General features: G+C 33.2%; 1 protein-coding gene across 1 annotated transcript in view; it reads right to left on the reverse strand.

Annotated features, from left to right (window-relative positions):
- Window positions 1-18,647, reverse strand: part of LOC117171159 (voltage-dependent T-type calcium channel subunit alpha-1H-like) — a 1,009,801-nt gene that overhangs the window by 74,342 nt on the left and 916,812 nt on the right. The gene's annotated exons all lie outside the window — the stretch shown is intronic.

An 18,647-nucleotide genomic window follows, 5' to 3' on the forward strand; every position in this document is an offset into this window, starting at 1 on the left:
TAATTAAAAGTTTGTAACAAGGACAATCGCAGGATTTCGCGGGTAGTGGGTGCTAATCTGAAAAACTGCACTCGTTTCCAGCGAAATCGCGGTAAAATTTCAACCACAACTATGCCTCACGACATGGTTCGCTTCTCGAAGTCAAAAAGAACGATGTCAGGCCTTGCGTGTGCAACAGAAATAATTGTCGACGATATAAAGTTCCAGTATATGCGGCACTTCTCATTCCCGACAATTGACTCGATTTCCCTAGGAGCATTTAGAGAGACGATATTAAGGTTGATTCCGCATGAGTTGGACAAATAGATAGTATTTGTAACAAATGCTCGGGGTGTGCATGGCTCGCCCTGCAGCTATCATCGGGAATCTCTTGGCTCAAAATATGGCGACGGCATGTTAAGGTGCAAATGACAACGTCTTGACATGCTAAAATTAAACCCTCCGTGCCAGACTTCAATCCAGGTGAATTCTTCTTTGTTCATAATGTGTCCCCTAAGGGTTTACATGACTTCCATTTCTTACAATCTTGCCGCGTATATCTATATTTTTTACAATCTTATCCTTTCTATATATACAATTATTGACAACTATTTACACACAGTCTTATATCTATTTCCTTAGCTCTATTTCCTGTGATAGCACAATTTAGGACTTATTAGCAAACAAGTGAGCGACCGACGAAAGCGAGAGCGCAAGCCAGAGAGAGAGAATGAGAACGCCAATTCATCTTAGTCTACTAAACTTTTACTTTATCATAACTTTGAATCTTCACGCTTCTAATCTAAGCGACTTCCGTTTCCTTTTTCTTTCACTTTTTTATACCTCCATTTGCCTGTTTCCACATACATTCTTTCATTGTCTCTCATTCGCTCCACTAGCACCCTCCAACTTTTTTATCCATTCTTCTCCTAAGCGCTGCTTCCCTAGAATCTTAACCACATTCTCCTGCCAGCTTCCTTCATCTTCCCTTTCTCTCCTACATCCTTCCCATACATACTCCCATGTTTCATCCTTACACAACATATTCCTCTCTCCTTACACAACCTTTCCACAACATATTCTGCACTTTCTGTTCTCTTCTTTTTTCCAGTAAATTCCCTCCCTTACCTTGTTTCCCAATCTGAATCTTGCTATTCTGGTCTACCTTCTCTCCCCTTATTCCTTTTCTAAATACTTTGGCACTCCTTCCTTTTTTATGATCTGACATCATTTATTGTATTTTGATTCCTTAAGTATCCTCCATCTTTCTATTAATTGTCTTCCCATCACACTTTTTTCCAACTCTTCATAGTTTACTCTAGTCTCGTCTTCTATTTCTCTATCATTATAGAAGTCCCTCCTTTTTTCTTCTCATCTCGTTTATTCGATCGCCCTCCTTTCCCTCTCTTCTACCTCTCTCAGACACTTTTTCGCCAACTCCCCTCCTTTTCATTCCCTCAGCTTAGTCTGAAAATTTTCATGCCCTCTTTGCCACTCTAATACTTAACTTACCCCTTTGCGCTTCTTCTCTCACCATATATCCTGGCGTCCTCCTGTCTGCCCCTAGTGTCCATCTTATTAACCTTTTTTGAAAACTCTCAATATCTTTCCTTTCTTTTCATCCCCATATCTCTGCTCCATAATCTAATACCGGCCATACCAGTGTATCAAATAACCACATTCTCCTTCACCAAAGTTTTTTTAACCTTCTTTTTCCTATTCCCCATATCTGTTTCATTACCCCTGCTGCTTTTTTATCCTTTCTCTTATATGAGCTGTATGATCTCGATTCGTTTGCAGGATATATCTCAAATATTTACACTCTTTTACTTCTTCTAACTTTATGTCCTTCCATCTCTCTGTGCACACTTTCTTGCTTCCCCCTCTTTTTCTAAATCTCATTATCTTTGTCTTTTCTACATTTGCATTCAGCGTTTTCCCATCTAAGTATTTCTATAATCCTGTAATTAATTCGATATCCCTTCTTCATCCTCTGCCATCAACACTATGTCGTCTGCGAATGCCAGTGTATATATCCTTTCCTTCCCTATCCTAACTCTTCCCCTCGTTTTTAAAGAGTCAAACGCTACCTTTAAATCCACGAACATTGCTATCATTTCCCCGTTTTCCCTTTTAATTTTCTTATTTACTAGATAGTTCAGAACATATATGGTGTCTATTACCCTTATTCCTTTTCTAAACCCAGTCTGATACGGTGACTCGAGTTTTTTTCTTCAACTTCTATCTTCAATCTCTCGAACAAAATAGTTACATATACTTTATATAGTGTTGGAATCAGCGTCACCCCCTATAATTTTTAACATCCTCTCCTTTGCCTTTCTTTACTATTGGTATAACTACTCCTTCTTTCCATAACTCTGGCCACCCCTCTCCTCTCCATTCTCTATTACACATTATCCATGCCCATTCCTCTAGTTTCTCCCCTCCATATTTTTATATTTTAATTGGAATCTCATCTATACCACGTTAATGCGGGTGATTTAAGGAATGCAAAAGTTAGTCCACACGACATTCACTGACCCTTCACATTTCTGTGGAAGATGCCGTGCATCCTCTAATCGAGGAGCTGTTCACGGAAATTCTTCTCTTGTGCTTCCTTAAACCGGGCTTTCAGCAGAGAGTACTCGAGATAGATAAGATTTGATGCATTTTTCTCACCCCTAATACTAAAGTTAAGTCCGAGTGTTTCAGCAGCCTGCTCCGCTGCTTTGTACAGAAACGCTCCTTTGCCCATTTCTTCGTGCTTCCTGACCATTTTAAGAAGAGGGCTTCTTCCATTTGCGACTCTATGTGCTGTACTCAGAATGAACCTGTTGTGAATACATTCGAAATTCAATATTCCGCGACCACCTTGACGCGTGCGATGTAGAGTCGCGGAACAGAAGACTTTATATGCATGCTTCTGTTCATGTGCATAACCTTTCGTGTCCCGATACCAAGGATCTGAGTTTGTTTTTCGTAGAAGGTACATCCTGAATGCGGCTCTGTGGCAGGCCCAGGTATGTATAAGTCTCTCCAGCGCAAAGGTGTCGTATAGCGCTTCTATGGACAAGCTCAGGGTCTTCCGGGGTGTCATTAAGTTTTCCTCGCTTCAAATAAGCCTTGGAGCATTTCACTAATCTAAATTCCGTTTCTATTTTCTTAGTATATTGTACGACAATCCCTAGAGCTAGATGTAGTTGCTCTTTGTTCTTAGCATAGATCTTAAGATCGTCCACGTAAAATACATGAGTTACCTTGTACTGTCGACCTACAGAGTTGCCGCAAAAGTACCCGTCGGAATGGCGAAGTGCTAGAGCCAGTGACAATAATGTGAGACAAAAGAGGAGTGGGCATATGGCATCGCCTTGAAAGGAAGCACTCTGAAAGGTGACCTTGTTGTTTGTCACAAGATTTTTTCCAGATGTGATAGTAAATCTGGTTTTCCAAAGCGGCATCAATCAATCTCTCTATGCTATTTACGGATGAACCTTTAAGCTTTCCAATAGACAGGTGATAAGTCTATGGGAGTTCGAATCGAAAGCTCTCCGATATTCAATCTAGGCCATCGATAGGTCACGCTGGTAGTATGCTGCATCTTTGCAGACACATGTATCGATGAGCAGGTTCTCCCGACATCTTGCTAAGACTTTCTTTAAACTGCGTCGTTCATACATTTCTTGCCACACAGGTTCGATTGCCCAAACAATCCTATCATTTAGGATAGCTGCGAAGATCTTACACCGTGCGTTCAGACAAGTGATTGGCCTGTGATTCTTCGGGTTGAATGAAACTTCTTCAACCAGAAGTTCTTGATACCATCTGGTCTCGGGCCCGAATAGTTCTTCATCCCTCTTAATACCTTTTTCACCTCCTCGGTAGTGATTGGCGGGCATTTTTCATCAGGTGTTATGAGGGCATTACACAGCTCCTCGAAGCTATTTATACTATCTGAGTCTTCGTTCAGTCTATGCTGCACTTCGTAGACTTCGCTCAAAAATACTTCGACCTCCTCTGGTTTGGGCGACTGGTGGACAGTAACTGGAAGATCTTGGAAGAGTCGAGATGGGTCAAAGAGAAACTGTTGATTTTCTTTGACCCACCTCTCTCTCCGCTCTAGACATTTTTCAGCGTCAGATAGTATCCGTATTCTCTCAACAATATACTGCCTGATGGTGAGCAGCTTTAAATTTTTAAGTGTGTAATAACGGGTCCGGAGTTCGCGCGCGAACTTTCGAACCTTGGCGGTACAATTCCTGCCAGATGTGATGTAGTCAATCACACACTGAATGCGGGCCAAAGCTCTCGCTGCATTATACACACAACAATTAATAGTCCAGAGGTCGGATTTTCGGGGAAAATGCCCACAAAGCTCGTCATCCATTTTTTCCAGATCTTTAGGCTTGAGAGAAACCAGGTTGTTGATGTATCTCCGGTTCACAAAGCATCGCTCTTCCTCTATCGGATTGCTTCCCGCTGTTGGCCTTAGTTTCACGTCTCTTTCTCCGTTGCCGGCTTATTTTGGATGTGGTATAGTAGGCGTGCCGCTTACATAGCCCTTTTTTTGGAGTATTTCTGCGTGATTTCGCAGACGTTGATGAGAAAAGTACGATAGCTGCGGGTGTTTCTCGCATTACAGAGCATGCAGTCGTGTCATGTGACCTCGTTCAGGGGCGACACTCACAACGTAGCACTCTAGCAAGTTGCTATTTTTTAGCTCCCTCCACCGTAAGGTGGATCATAATCGAGATATAAATAGAACCGCCAAAGCTTTCCGACTGACAATCGTGCACCATCGAGTTTTCAAATTGAGAAGTGGAGAAATGTGTTGCGCTCACAATCCAGTCATGTATATCATCTCCTACTATATTCACACGGACAGAGACCTGTGATAGAATTGAACCACGTCTCATTTCAGATGGGGCTTACTTGTTCTCGCCAGGGATTAGATCTTAGAAGGCCGGTGTACCTGACATATTTAAACTTGACATTTTATATAAAAATTGTAAATTTTATTTCCCCGCCATCAGCTAAACCTTTTAAATCCTGCAGACTCTCTCATTTTGAACTCGCGATAGAGTAAATCTAGGATTATTTATATCGCTCGAGTTTCAACGCGAGTGAACAGCCCTTTGATTAATCCATTTTATTTGAAATAAAATAATTTTTCAATCCAAAGATTCTGAACGAATTCAGTTTCATACAACAGAATTCGAAATCTATAAAAATTTACACGGAACTAATTTTAAAAAATGATTAAATTCACTATCCTACATAATGTTAAATTTTTTAACTTTTTTAATTTAAATTCATTTAACTTCATGATTTTAAATTTCGAAATATTTTAAAACTAAGATACTTAAATTTACGTATTAATATTATAATTAAGTTTTATCATGAAAAAAATTTTAAAGTTAAAAATAACCATTGTTGTAAATAGGTTTTGAAACAAAATATTTTAATTTGACGTAATTTCAAGGTCGGATTTCCTTAATTTTTTCTATAATGCAAACCTTACTAAAAATAACATGTATTCGATAATAATTGGTAAAATATACCAATTTTAATATTTACGGGCAGTTTAGATAAACAAATAAAAAATGTTGGGGAGTTACACGCAGAAAAAAATCGATTTCTAAATTCAAATAGTTTGAGAATTAATAATTACACTGCATGCTAAGATTCACTCAGTAAAAAATCCTGAAATATTTTATAGTTAATACTTACCTATGCAAAACTGTTCATAGGAATATTTATTAATACATTTTATTTAACATTTATGACTAACTTAGATATTCCACTTAATTTAAAGCTATTGGAATAGAAGAAACGAATTCGTTGTACAGTATAGTATAGTATTTTTTTCGTAAAAAATTACTCTGGTTAAATCTATTTTCCAATTAAAAATTAAATATTTTGACTGAAAATTTAAATATCCTACTTAAAGTTGAATTTTTTCCTTTTTTTCTTTGAAGTTAGTTTTTTTCCTACTTGACAACTTAAAATTCCTCTTTACAAGATCCGTATCACTTTCACTCCCACCCCATCTCTGTCAATAATAGCGTTTAATAATGGGGTGGGGTGAAAACTCACTGTTTTTTATTAATCAATAAAGTAGTTCAACTTTCAAATAAGTAGTTAAATTTTTAAAGAATAAATATGTGTTCTCAACAAAAAATGTAATAGTTGATGTTTTAAGCAAGACATTTTGTTTTATTTAAATCGAAAGCAGCTGAATCGACTAAAAAAGACCAATTTTTATTAAAAAAGGTAAATCATCACTTAAAGCAGATGAATCTTCAACCAAACAGTTATTTGAATTTTCAATCAAAAGATAAGCTTTTTGTAAAGTCACATAATATGTAAATTGTACAACAATCCCGGGCAAAAATTTCGTCATGGCCCAAACCGGGACCAAGCTTGAAAAAAGTAAAACTTAATCAAATTTTTTCTAAAGTAACATTTGTTCAATTTTTATTTATTTTTTAAAATTTTGTTTTTTTTTAAACTCTTTTTAAGTACTCTGTAAAAATAGAATTTTGCAAACAAAACAATCATTTACAATTTTTCCACAAATCTAAAGAAAATTTTTTCATTATCTTTAAACTATAAAAATCCTCAAATAGCTTCAAAATTTCCTTTTTAAGTCTTCAAAAATATACATTTTCATTAAAATTTTGTGGGACTCATATGAAATGTTAAATCATTTTTTATTAATTTCTAAATCTCATTTTAAATGATTTGGATTTTCAATAAAAATTTTAGCCAATCTTGTGAAATAAAAAAAAAAATCCTTTAAATTTTATAGTTTTCTTTTGTAATTTTGGAAATCTTCTTGAATAATATCTTATAATAAATTTCCTAAAAAAACAGTTGTAATTTTCATAGGAATCTTAATAACATTTTCATATATGATATTATTGTTAATTGTTTGGAATATTTCCATTTTTTTAAATTAATTTTTTTATTCTTTCAAAACTTCTGAATATCATTTAAATTGATTCGAATTTTTTCTACAGTTATTGATAAAATCAGCAAAATTAAAAAAATTCCTTGAAATCTGCCAGGTTATTTTTTTTGACAATTTTGGAAATCTGTTTAAATCGTTGAAAACATACTTTGAAGCATAATATCGGGGTTTATACAAAATAGTCCAATTTTTTGTCAGGAAATATGAAATATCAATAAAAAATTAATTTGTCAATTCAAGAAAATAGTTTAATTTAAAACCAAATAGTTAAATACAAATGCCATGATAGATCAATTTTAATCAAACAGATGCGACAAGTCACATCTGCGGCATGTCGCAACTGCTGCATTTCTACCTAGCGAGTGCCTTAGGACTTTTAATCTTATTTGAAATCTAAGGATTTTTTACTACAAATGCCGATTTCCACCATAATAACCGATAGTGCCTAACAAGTTATGAATTTTGAAATATAATTTATTTTAAATATATACGTTGTTTTCAAATGCAATGATTTCTGTGGAAAAATACCGATTTTAGATGAAACACACCAACATAACCTAAAGTTGTTGCCAAATAGTACACATTCTTCAAAATCCAATTCTTTTTTTATTCAAAATTTAATTAATTTCCAGCCATACAAAATAACTGATTTCATGGGAAAAACGTTACTATAACCTGAAACTGTACAAAACTTGCAAATCCTATATTTGAACTATAGTAATTTTCTTCAATTAAAATACCAGTTTTTGGTGTAAAACGTTACCGTAACATAAAATTGTTTCAAAAGTTATGAATGTTCAAAATTTAATGATTTTTGTTTAAAATAATTTTTTAATTGTAACATGTGTTTTCGGTGTGAAATAAGGCTAAAAAAACCTAAAAATGTAAAAAATTTTAAATTCTTATAATTTTTGCTTAGGAATGCTAGTTTTCAGTAAAAAACTAATAAAACCTTAATTTTTTAATAAATTTTAAATCTACTGCGCAAATCTTTCATTTCATAAACAATGCATAAAAACAACTTTTGTAATTTAAAATTTAATACAAATTACATCTTTTACATGAAGCTCCCAGGAACAAAGAACCGATAAAAATCGAGTCGGTTTGAATTGCGTATCTGTCATTTGCAGATTGAAAGAATGAAAATTCAAAGGTTGGCCATATTTTTAATCGGTCGCCTGAGAGCGGTGCTTTAAATCAGCCGTTCCACATTCATTAAAATGCTTAGTGAATAGAGCTGAATGAGACTGAATAACCTAAAATAATTCCTATGTGTATTCTACGATTCAATAATGTGCACATGAATTGGTTGAGATTTAATTTGAAATGAAGTTCTTAAAAGATCACAACGAATAGTAAAAATACGATGCACACACAGCGATGTTCAATAAGCGTGAAGCTTTCAATTGTATGTTACCTCACGTTATGTTTAACTGAGTAGAATATGCAGATTAAAATTTTAAAGAATTAATTCTTTCGAATGAGAAGTATGAAGTAATACATTTGATTAGGACAATTCTGATTAAACAAAAATTAAAGAAATACAAGTTGAATAATGTTCTTATATATTATAATTGTTGCGACAATTTATTTCTAAATTTAATGATTATTTAGATGTAACTCTCTTTTTGCAATGCTTTTCAATAGATTATTTTCTGCAAGAATTATAAGATTTTTTTTGAATTAAGCGTCAGTGACATTAAATTTATTCAGTACACATGCTAATGGCTGCAGGGAGTCCACGTGTTAGGAACGAACACAATGTAAATTTTCATATAACCTACTGATTGTAACTTATTTATTTTTCGCTGTCACTGATAACGAGAATTTATAAAAGTAAATTAAAGGAAAAAATTCAGTTTTTGATATGTAAATTACATAAATAAAATTTCAACATTCTGATGTGGTTTTATGCAGATATATGAAAAAAAGTTCTTGAAAGTTGCCAATTTAACTAGTTTTTAATGAATAATTTAAATCATTCAAATCAATTTTCGTATTAATAATTTCCTATCGGAACTATTGTTCCTCTATTGGTTAATGCTGATTCATAATTGCTACTGAATGGGTATGAGAAAAAGATTACGTGGCCGATTAAAAACAGACACGCTATTCAGAAGACCTCAAAATCCATTCAAATCCAAGTAAATGGATTTTTGTTTCTTGGACACTCGAGTATAAATACTTCGACTTGAGTTCGACTTGGTTATGTCTTGAGTTCGTCTCCAAGTCTGGCTGCGTCTAAAATCTGAGTCGAGACATAGGCCTTCGTCTTACTTTAATGGCCACGACAGGTAAAACGACGCTTACTTGTCTGAAGTCGAGCCTTGTCCTGGATAAGACGACGCTTACTTGTCTCAACAGAAGCCTTGTCTTGCCTAAGATAGTCGAACCTTTTTCGGCTCATAATTGTGACTAAAATTGAAGGAACAAAAATTTGTAATTATTCAATTGGTTATTTTTAATTAAAAAACTTCAGTCTTCAGGGATTTCAATTAATTCGGTCAGGAATTTAGATAATTCAAGGAATTCAGAGATTTCAAGCAATTCAGAGAATTCATGGAATTAAACGGATTTATCGAATTCAAGGATTTCAGAAAATTGGGGATTTTCTATAAATTCAAGTTATACAGGGAATTTAAGTTTTTTCGTTAATTCAAGAAAATAGACAATTTCAAGTGATTCAGAAAATTCAAGGAATTCAGAGAATTCAATGAATTAAGATAATTAATGGAATTCAGGGGGAACTCAAGAAATACAGTGAATTCAAGGGACTTAGAGATTTTAAGGCATTCAGGAATATCAAAGGAATCCAGAGAAATTAATGTGTTTAGAGAATCCAATTCATTCAGAGAATTCAAGGACTTCAGCTAATACAAGGAATTTAGAGAATTGAAAAATTAAGAGATTTTAAAGAATTTAGGGATTTCAGAGAATTCAAGGAAGTCAGAGAATTCAAGGAGTTCACATAATAAGGGAATTCAGAAATTTAAAGAGAATCTGAGTATTCGAAGTTTTCGAGAATTCAATAAATTCAGAGGATTCAAAGGATTCATAGAATTCAATCAATTTAATAATTTGAGAGAATTCACGGAATTCAGAGCATTTAAGGAATTCAGCGATTTTAAGGAATTCAGATATTTCAAGGAATCAGAAGAATTGAGCCCCTGGAAAGCAGAACGTCCTGAGCACGCGAGACCAGTTTACCTAGTAGGTAAGGGAGGGGATAACGCGTTGCTACGGGCCGCATCAATTCGACACAAAATTTTAGAATTGCGATTACTCCGGTATTATTGGTCGTATCTAGATGATTTTTGGATAGAAATTTCCGTCAGTCTTTGGCGCTTCTGAGGAATATATAATCATAGCTCATTCCGTATAAATTCAATTCCCAAATTGAGCACGAAGTTTTCACAACTTCGAGCACAAAAACGTCGCTATAAAATTTCGAATTGTCCAAAACGACCAATACTTATCAAGTAAATACATTAACCTATACTGCATCCAAAATTCAGCTCGATCTGAATTGATTTGTAGAAACGAAGAGCATGACACTGTTAAGATTTCACAGATTTTTCTCCTACCGCAGTGAAAATGAATAAGCTCAAACTATATAGGAAATCGAAGTTTGACTTACTGAAAAAATCATTCTTAGCAGCAAGTAAATTTATTTACTTGAGTCCTATTTCTAGCACCAGGAAAATATTTTTGTGACCACGTGACCCAACTAGTCCCTGGTTATGAGAATTTTTTTTTGTGTTCACTGTGTCCACACGGTTTGAGATATCGTGTTCAAAATTTGACAGATTAAATAAAAAGCACTAAAGAACTTTTGTATACATCAATATGTTTAGAGTTTTAAAGAAAGTTTATTTATAGATCGATGAAATAGAATATTACCATTCGAGTTATAGCACTTTGCAGATAATTTTTAGTTTGATGCATTTCGAATTTTTTGATTCGCGTATATTGAGCACTGACACCAATTTTAGACTGAATCGTCTAAGCCTTAAAAAAAATTAATATAGGCAATAAAATTTGCACATTCGTTACAAATAAAAAATTTAGGATTTTCACACACGTAATCTATCATTATTTTTTGAGCATTTTTAGCGAGATCACGTGACTAAGTTCGTTCATAAAATTGTTGTGTAGAGAATGAAATAATTATCATTTCTTTTTGGTGCTCACTACGTTCACACGGATTGAGATATGGTGTTCAGAATTTAGGAAGTTATACAGAAAGCACTAAAGAACGTTTTTATACATCAGAATGTTTATAATTACAAAAAAAGTTTTCTAGTAAAATACTACAGGAATCTTAGAATGTGATACTCGAAAAACCCTTAAAGTCCCATCTTGAGAAATGTTCATCTTCAGAAAATAATAAAAATGTTCTGATCGTTATATATTCTTGTGCCTTTTTTATACTGGTGTGAAACAATTCTAAGAATAAAAATAAAATTTCGCCCGGGGACGAAAGACAAGGCGAGTCCAACGCTGAGTCCCGATGGTTGGTTCACTGTCAACTATACGTATCAGCTGCTCGATTGAACGTCAGGAATGATGAAAGTTGATTGGAAAAACTCGGACGAGTAAATCACTTGATCTCGACTTTATCAACGTTTAAAGTTTCTTTTTTTCTCCGCTAGAAATCGCTAAAAATGCCCAAAAAATAATGTTAGGTTACGTGTGTGCAGATACTTATTTGTTGATTTGCAACGAATGCGCATATTTTATTGCTTATATTAATTTGTTTCAAGGTTTAGACGATTTAGTAAAAAATGGGTGTTAGTGCTCAATATAAGCGAATCAAAAAATCTAAAATGCATCACAGCAAAAAGGATCTGCAAATTGCTATAACTCGAATGGTAATATCCCATTCCATCAATTTATAAATAAACTTTCTTTAAAATTACCAATATATTTTTTACGTCCTACGAGATGTAACTTACCTTGTTTTTTATTTTTTTCCAAGTGGTTCCTCGTTTTAGAATCTAATTTTAAATAAACTAGAGAACTGGGATGATTATAACTACCAGATACACCAAATAAATCAAATATGTTATAATATATAAAATGATGAATATTTATTTAAGTGTTAAGAGAATTTAAATATAAAGATCAGATTTGATCAACGTTTCCTGATAAATCTCCGAATTGCTTAATATCATTTAATTCCTTGGTTTACTTACAAGTTCCCTTTTGTAGAGAGTGGATAATTAGCCCTCTCGTTCCTTGAATCGAAGGTAACCCGTCCTTCTGTTAACCTTACACTGTTGCGTCGTTTCATTACAAATCTGATCTTCACGAATGATTTTAACAATACTAGGTTTTGTTTACAATAATAATTGGATGTTGAATATAATCTTTTAACTTGTTGAGTTATTATTAAATATAAATGTTATGTAATTATAATCCATTGTTTATATTGACCATGACCATCATGATCAAACTTATTTATTATGATTTGTGTATTCGAACTTTCGGTTGTCTACGTAGCGTATCTTAAATTTATGAACGCATGCTTTTGAGAAAGAGGAAAAGATGAAGTGGTTTTTTTATAAATATTTTTATTATTCATGTCTTTTCGTCTAACTCTAAATAGATAGTGAATATATATTTTAAAAAATTTTATTGATAATCTAAAGAAAAAATAGTATACGGAATTAATCTGTGTAATTTTGATTTCTTCTTGGGCCACGACAATTTATTGCCCTATGTCCTTTTTGATAACATTTTTCGCAGGCGTAAGTCCATTTATAAAGTTTAATTTTTCCCAATTGTATTCCTGGGACTCGCTTGATATTATTATTATTATCTGTAGGTATTTGGTCATTACTAAAATGGTATATATTGGATAACAATCTTAGAATCTTTCTTGCGGCATCATGTTTCGCTGTTTGTTTTGAGACAAATGGTTCCCTAGTTTTCGCATAATTTGTAAGATCTTTAGATATTTCACAAGTTATAATGAATACTTAAAGAGACGACTTTGGCTGTAAAGTTACGACCTTATAATTTAGGATAGAGAAATTATATTCCGTACTAATTTCATGCAATGTTTGTGATGGGCTGATTGATTCAGCTGGATTTATCCTTAGATTAGGTATGCTTGACTAGTAGGAATATTAAAATTACATCTCATTTGTTTATATAATGTTTAATTGTGAAACGTGCAAAAATCTATTAGATTAATAGTTAATATAAATATATAGTATTATTTTTATATTTTTTGCTTATTTTACAAGTGAGTATGAATTTCGTTGTCTCTCATACATTTGTGCTTGAAAATTAAAATTTCTGCAAACGAGTATTACATGCAGGTAATTGTTTTTTTTTAATACAAAAATATTCTTGAGTGTAAATAACATTGTTGGTTTACTTGTAATATTTTACCAAGGAAATGCCATAAATTTGATTTTTGGTAGAAGATTTTACACTTTGAAATTGTTAGAAGGAAGTACATTTTTCTTACAAAATTCAAGAACTTTAATTGATTTTGTGGCATTTCGGTGGATAGAATCATTTTCCTAAAATCAGGTGATTTTACGTATTAGAAATTCGTGAAGTGTAGTGAGTGAAAATTTACCTAAGTGCTTCAAGGTAAGTAATAATGAATCATTATGCAGCTGTTAAGGACTGAAAATTTGAGCTTCAAAAGAGTATACGTAATGATTTATTACTTCGGTTTCCGGATATATTTTATCATAATCGTCCAAGTAAATGATAATTTGTTCTAAGTTGATTACTATTTTTTATAAATGCTGATAATGTTTCGTAACAATTGATGGATCAAAAATCAATTTATATATATATATATTATATATAGAGAGAGATGAATGAAGAATAGGGGTCTTCTTTTTAATGCTTTTTTTTCAAGTAAGGTATGAAGATGTTTGGGTGAATAATGAGGTGTCAGTTATGACCATTGGATTTTTAGTTTTAACGCATACTAATTTTTTAAGTTGACATTGTAAACAAAGTTGAATATTTTTGTATGTCTATTTCCATGTTTTCCCCCCAAAAATGTTGTATTCTATTGTATGTTTTTATCACTCCTTTATGACCACCTAATGCTGATGAAAGAGCTTCTACGAAAATGTCATTTTTTTGTTCTTCTGTGGAATACTGTGTGATTCCTGAACAAATAATTATTTTTGTATCTGATTCTAAAAATACCGATTTAAGTTGGGTCGAGATTTCTTCCCATGGTATATTATTTATGTAAGCAGGTTTAGCTATACTGATTGATTTCAAATTTAATTTGCTGGCTATGTTATGCAAAGAAAAAATGGTTGATTTTATACTAATGAGTGTTTATTTTATTTAGATTTGAAAGATCCATTTGATTTAGTAAAGCATGAATTCTTTCTTTAACTTGATTAAATAATTCTTCAGTGAGCATATCGTTTTCTTTCTTCATTTCTATACTAGGATTTGCATTTGAATTTAGATTGGAAGTCGACTGTGAGTTTATTCTGCTATTTCTTCAAGTTTTATCTAAAGGAGTATCGTTTCCTAATGTCTCGTTTTGTTCTCAATTTGATTTGAAGGCGTAAATTACACTAGTATTTTTTAATCTTTGGACTATCGGTGAGTCATGTTTTTATAAATTTTCTGGATTAAAGTTTCGGGCTTTTCTTGTTTTCGACTGAAGATTTTGAGTATTTTCTACAATTTCTACTAACGCGCAGTCTTTCTGTGTTTGATTCCTTGTTACCCGTTTTCCAAGGCTTGTGTTTAAACTTGAGGTTGACACTTATAGTTTTTCATTTCTTAATTTGAGGACACTTTTTGACAATTGGGATTAAGTAATCACGCACATATAAATTATAAACATGGACATATTCATTTAAGTATAACACACAAGTAAAAACCATTGACAGGTTAGTATCGAAGAAATAAATATTATGGACAGGTTCATATCACAAAACAAAAAGACACATTATAGACAGGTTTATATGAGAACAAATAAGTATTAAAGAAAAGTACAGATTGAAGTAATTCAAAGTTTGTTGAGCCCCAGTATTTTTTCTTTTTAATTGTCAAGTTTTTTATATTTCAATTTTTTAATAGACTTTTTCACCACGCGTAAAAGAGAAAGAATATAACGAGGTATGTTACGTCCTACGAGATGTAACTTACCTCTCCTTTATTTTTTTCTAAGTGGTTCCTCGTTTTAGAATCTAATTTTGAATAAACTAGAGAACTGGGATGAGGATAACTACCAGATACACCAAATAAATCAAATATTTTATAATATATAAAATGACGAATATTTATTTAGGTGTTAAGAGAATTTAAATATGAAAATCAGGTTTGATCAACGTTTCCTGATAAATCTCCGAATTGCTTGAAATCATTTGATTCCTTGGTTTACTTACAAGTTCTCTTTTGTAGAGAGTAGATGATTCGTCCTCTCGTTCCTTGAATTGAAAGTAGCGCGTCCTTCTGTTGGCAGGGGGTGGATGGCGCCGAATATGGCTCTGCAGGCTGAGATGGCAAGGTCAGCGTATCTGGGCTGCGCTGTCCCTATGTGGCAGGTGTAGTTGACTCGGAGTTCCACACAGAAGCTATTCTTCGTAGATTTGTAGATTTAAATGGTTGACGGGCCAACACTGCTGCACCGGAGCTTAGGGTTTCGAAGATCCTTTATAATCTGGATTTGTCTGACTGAGACTGAACTGAGACTGAACTGAGACTGGGGTAAAGACTGAAGCTGGAGTATAATCGGCTTAACTGAAACTGGAACTAAGCTGATTTCTGCTTCCGAATCCGCTGTATTTATTCACAAGATCCCTTCTTAAATTCCCGTAGGGGTGAGTGATTTTAGAAGTAGGGATTTTTCTTGGTTCCAATCAGCGTTGTCAATCAATTAGGTAGAAGAGTCGTAAGAGCCTAATTGTCCAATGGGCGTTGAGATTTATGTATATGCCCATTTATGGAGGATGCCACAGTAACCATAATGCCTTGTATCTCTTCCAAAGTACAATGGGGGTAATTAATGAGATAGCCAATCAGGGATTAGGAATCTTGATTTGCTTAAATTTGGAAAATGGCGCAGTTACCAAAATATATGGTATCCCTTCCTAGGTGTCCAAGGGTAAGCTATTATGATGCGTGGAAGAGCGTGAGGTTTGCGTGTGTTCTTTTGGTTGCGTGTGAACGGCTCACCCCCCCTATAGCTGTCATCTTTATTAAGCTGTTTATTGCTTTTATATCTAAGATGCTGGTCTCCGTCATAGAAATATGTAGGTCAGAATGACTAAAGGATGTACATGTGGTGTAGGTACCAGCATTTTGTAAAGGTATGGGACTGAAAATCTTGTCTGTTTTCAGTCTTGGCTTGCTGATTAATTTTTGGCTTTTCAGTTAGTGTATAGTCTGCTGGTTTTGTTAGCTATGCGATTATTTATATGTATCCCTTATTTTTTGTTTACTGCGATGTGTACGTACTTATAGGTACCCGCATATTGTGAGCGTATGACATTGCCTTTCCTGGTTTCTTTGTCAATTAATTTATTGCTTTTCAATTAACGTGTGACTGTTTTTTGTGAAAAAGATTATGCGTAGATTTTCTTGTGCTGTTGGGTTAACCTTACACCGTTGCGTCGTTTCTTTTCAAATCTGATCTTCATGAATGATTTTAACAATAATAGGTTTTGTTTACAATAATAATTGGATGTTGAATATAATCATTTAACTTCTTGAGCTATTAAACAATATAAATGTTCTTTAGTCAAAAGGTCTAGATACGTTGAAATGTGATTTGTCGTTCAAAGAAATATATATTTGATTCAAAGAGTTCGATTCTTTGAACTGGTTCAGGACACATTTGAATGAATAATTTTTCAATGCTTAAATCAAGAATTTAGGTTTATTTAAATCAAAGAAATAATAATTCAATTCGAAATAATATTAATTCAATTACAGTATATACTTTTTTGTCACAAAGGGTTCGTGCATTTATAGCAATGGAGCATTTATTTATATAAGCAAGGTATTTTGCTTACGTAAATTCTTATTTCTTCGGTGAAAGAAAATATTATATTTAATTACTCCAACTACATCCATGAAGATGTACAATAGCTTCTTCAGTTCCTGTTATCTAAAATGAAGGTGAACGTTGATGCCTACAGATTATAGCCTTATTGCCTGAGAGCGAAATGCCAAAACTCAAGAGGAAACGAATCGTTCCAGATTCATCGGATGAGCGTTCTCCTAGTGATGATACAATTGATGATTATTTTATCAATGAAACTGATTGCATTACTCGAAGCAAACGAAGCGATAAACGTTTACAGGTCGATGCATCTGCGTCTGTGGATGAATCCAATGGATCTACATCTTGTGACGAACCTGATCTACTTGAGTCATCTCATGAAGCTAGTTTAACAGAGGCAATCGATGAATCCGATCTCCCTCTTGTAATACGTCTCGAAAATACCTTGAAAGACCTGAAGTAGACAGAAAATGGTGCTTTCAATCCTATCATACATCTCTTCATTGATGAAAATCATGGTGTGCAGCCTAATGCTGTATTAGATGATAAAAGTTCTCCTGATGAAATTTTTAAGACATTTTGTGATGAAGAGTACATGGATATGAGATGTTCGCTAACAAATATTTTCATACTGAGCGCATCTAGATAAATGTTTCGTTTTTTTTTAATTTACCACGTTTTTCACTTATCCATACGAGCGAGTAAATAATTCATTCAATCATTCATTGAAAAATTGTTTAAGAAAACTATTATTATTAATAATTATGTTATCCTGCGGTAACGCTCGATAGATACAGTTTTATCTGAGATTTTCGAATTTTTAACTCAACACTTTATTCTGGGTTTTTCTAAAATTTTCAGTTTTTCTTTGACTACACAGTTATAATGACATCATGAATAAATATTAAAAAGAACTGTTTTAAAGATAGAATTTCTTTTTTATAATGAAATAGTTTTAATCCTTCACTAATGTTTCAAATATATTAATTGAATTAAATAGTCTTTCAAAGGAAAAGTTACATTTAATGTGACCCATGTACAAAATTTGAAGAATATTTCAAATACTTAATTCTGCATCGAAAAAATGCATACACAAAAAAGAAAGACATTTTTCATAAAATTATCATCTCTGATTTTTATTATTATTCCTTCATAACCTAAAAACTAATAGAAAAGTTTAATGTTGCATAAAAAAAATAATTTTCTGGCATTATTATAAAAAAATAGTTATAAATAATCATAAATTGTCTAAGCAATTAATTTTGTTACGACAGATTAACTATTAGCTCAGTTTAAGTCTATAGTGGACCAGGAGTTGAAAATTTCAGAAAAAACTGCAAATTAATAGAATTATTTGTAGATAGTATTATGAAAAATAATAGTAAATTGTTTAAAAAATTAGTTTCCTTAACTTGGATCAATGATTAACTCATGTTACTGGATCGACAGATAATGGTGAGATCTGGGAGGCCTGGATGCAAGTACGGTAAGAGCCTTACGAACATGCCTACCAGACATGGCAACACCGCCTGAGGCGAGAACGTACAGACTATGTAAACTTTCATATATACAGATGAGGTAACATCGTACTGCGTGTACCAGGTGTATACATATGAAACCGGTATTGCCATTTAGCGGCCAGTAGGCACACTTGTAGGCACTGTCGGAACTTACCATTTGTGCTAATTGGCG

Source organism: Belonocnema kinseyi, chromosome 4 (genome assembly GCF_010883055.1).
Source record: "Belonocnema kinseyi isolate 2016_QV_RU_SX_M_011 chromosome 4, B_treatae_v1, whole genome shotgun sequence".
Taxonomy (NCBI): Eukaryota; Metazoa; Arthropoda; class Insecta; order Hymenoptera; family Cynipidae; genus Belonocnema; species Belonocnema kinseyi.